At 35.7% G+C, this 2460-nt stretch overlaps 1 long non-coding RNA gene across 1 annotated transcript; it reads right to left on the bottom strand.

Moving 5' to 3' along the window:
• Positions 1–500: 500 nt before the first annotated feature.
• On the bottom strand, positions 501–2191 carry LOC113346188. Its single transcript, XR_003358444.1, has 2 exons — positions 1949–2191; positions 501–1069 (listed from the first exon to the last, which is right to left on the bottom strand). It is a non-coding gene; the product is annotated as an uncharacterized LOC113346188 (long non-coding RNA).
• Positions 2192–2460: the final 269 nt, after the last annotated feature.

Below are 2460 nucleotides of genomic sequence, written 5' to 3' on the forward strand. Positions count from 1 at the left end.
TAAATTGCACTTCCTAACATTTTCGGTCATAGTGCCATTCCGTCCCAAATAAAATTGCACTTCCTAACATTTTCGGTCATAGTTTTTCCGACGCCATACATATACCATATACCATTCAACAAAATATCCATTAACCTAGTATTGCAATCCCTTCATTTCTGCAAAAGTGATTGTAATACTTTTGCAATCAAAAATTCCTTTTAAAGCCATGTGCATCATTAAATGTGAATAATTTCGACTTCAAGACATTAAGTTATTCCCTCACAGTAAATGAAGGTCTAATATACAAAAATGGAGTATGTGTTGGTTTTCTGTTTTACAGCAGAAGCATGGAAAGCCTGGTACTATATCAAGTGACCTCACAACATGCCGTTAGGATTAGTTGCTTGCTGAAATTAAAACGATGGGACACATGGGTTTTGAGCTTCCGGTAATAGATATCCTGCTTTGCACAGTGAGAATTTGATAAGCTCAAATGAGCCCAGAGGAGAAAACCACTCTAAATCCAAATCTTGGCCACACTTCTTGTATACATACAATCCTAAGCTATAACTATCCAAAATATAGGATCCTTCTCCATATATGCAGGTCCAAAATTCGAACATGCTTAAGAGAATGGTTAAGAGAACATATATTTACCGTTCATACTTATCTATCATGCCAGTAACTAAGAACGTTGCTACAGCAAAAAAAAATGCTTACACAATATGAACAGGCTAAGTCCAGCTCTTGAGCCCACTGGAGCCTACAACTTCAGTCGGCACATCGATTTATTTCTTTCCCTGTAGTTGTTCTAGCTCCAATGAATTCACTTGGAAATTTATACATTATAGCTCATGCGCCAGCATCTTGGGTTTCAGAGGATAATCTATTATTCCACGTTCTCTTCTCATTTCGTCATCCCACAAAGAGAGTATTCTTCTTTTTTTCTCTATACTTGCCACTAACAAAAACAATGGATAGAAAACCATCAGTGTCCAGCTCCTTCGTGTTCGTGCATTATTATGGAACAGTGAGTACCGGATAGAGTAGTACTTCCAATGATGTAACACAATGTGTTCCTGTGACACTGCCGAAACAACAAAAATAACACGATACATCAGATAATCTAGCAACTCCCAATAACAACAAAATCACAAAGCTAATAAAACTAAATAATTACTGTTGTTGAAGTTGTTCCAAGTCACGCTCTCTCTAGATGTAGATTTGTATAGGCCACAAAGAAGCTTAGGTTAACATCAAAGAGAAAAAGCTTTGCGCTAAAATAATATTTTCTTTTCTACAGCATACATTTAGCTAATCATACAGTTTCATGCGAGATGGCAGAACGAACATGCCTGAACCCAATTATAACATCTTACAACCATTCTATACTTGTAAGAGACATCCGTCATTTGATCAATAAAACATAAGAACGAAAACCATTCGTAATCCAAGATACATATTGTAACTAAGTTTCTAAGGGGAATGACTAATCGAATTTCAGATTACGAATGTAAACCAATTTGAAATTATCATTCTGAACCCAAACTTGCCTAGTCTTTTTGTTCATATATTGTAATAGAGAATCCACAACCCTAGAAACACCACCGTGATGTTGCTAAAACTGCTAATTATGCAAACAACCAATTCAAAAATTGGATGTCACTACTGTTGTTCATACTGTAACCCAGAAACCCAATTCAAACATTTGTTCCATTCAAAACATCAAGACTACAAAATGAGGCTGGGAAAGTAACAGGTGAAAGCAAAGGATGAATTGAAATTATACTATCCAAAGGAATTTTAAGCTAAAATTGGCCCCAAAACTAACCCTAGAACTCGAAATTACACAATCAAAAGAATTTTCAGCCACAAATTGGCCCTAAGCTAACCCTAGAATTTGAAATTGAACAGTAAAAAGAAATTTTCAGCCATAAATTGGCCCTAAATCATGTCTGACACTTACTTGAGAAATTTCTTCGAAGTTTAGTCGTTTTTTTTTGTTCATCTGCTACCACCTTTGTCATGGATGATTGGCGAGAGGGGAAAAAACCCGTATCTTCGTTTTGCTTTGTGTTGTTTCAGTGAGGCGCTAGGTTAATCTAGAAGAACGAAGAAGATGAATAACGTTTCTCATGGCGATATCAGTTGTTCTTTCTTCTGAAGATGAAGAAAGAAATTCTGTCGCTGTTTCACGAAAAGAAAGATGAAATAGGAAAGGAAAAAACAAAAGCGAAAATGTGGATAGCAGGAGTCGAACTCGGATTCTTTATGTTGCGTTTTTACAGAACTAACCTATAAACATTTCCTTTTTTACCAAACTTAAAAAGGAGGAACAAAAATTCGTAGGGTTATTTTAGTCATGTGAAAAGGATTCACCAAACAATTACCTCTTTTCTTTATATTAGTAAGATATAAGTGTCCAAATAACACCAACCAGTGGTGCCACTTGAATGTTCACATGATATTATGGTATCC

The sequence above is a fragment of the Papaver somniferum genome, unplaced genomic scaffold (genome assembly GCF_003573695.1).
Source record: "Papaver somniferum cultivar HN1 unplaced genomic scaffold, ASM357369v1 unplaced-scaffold_98, whole genome shotgun sequence".
NCBI classification, from domain to species: Eukaryota; Viridiplantae; Streptophyta; class Magnoliopsida; order Ranunculales; family Papaveraceae; genus Papaver; species Papaver somniferum.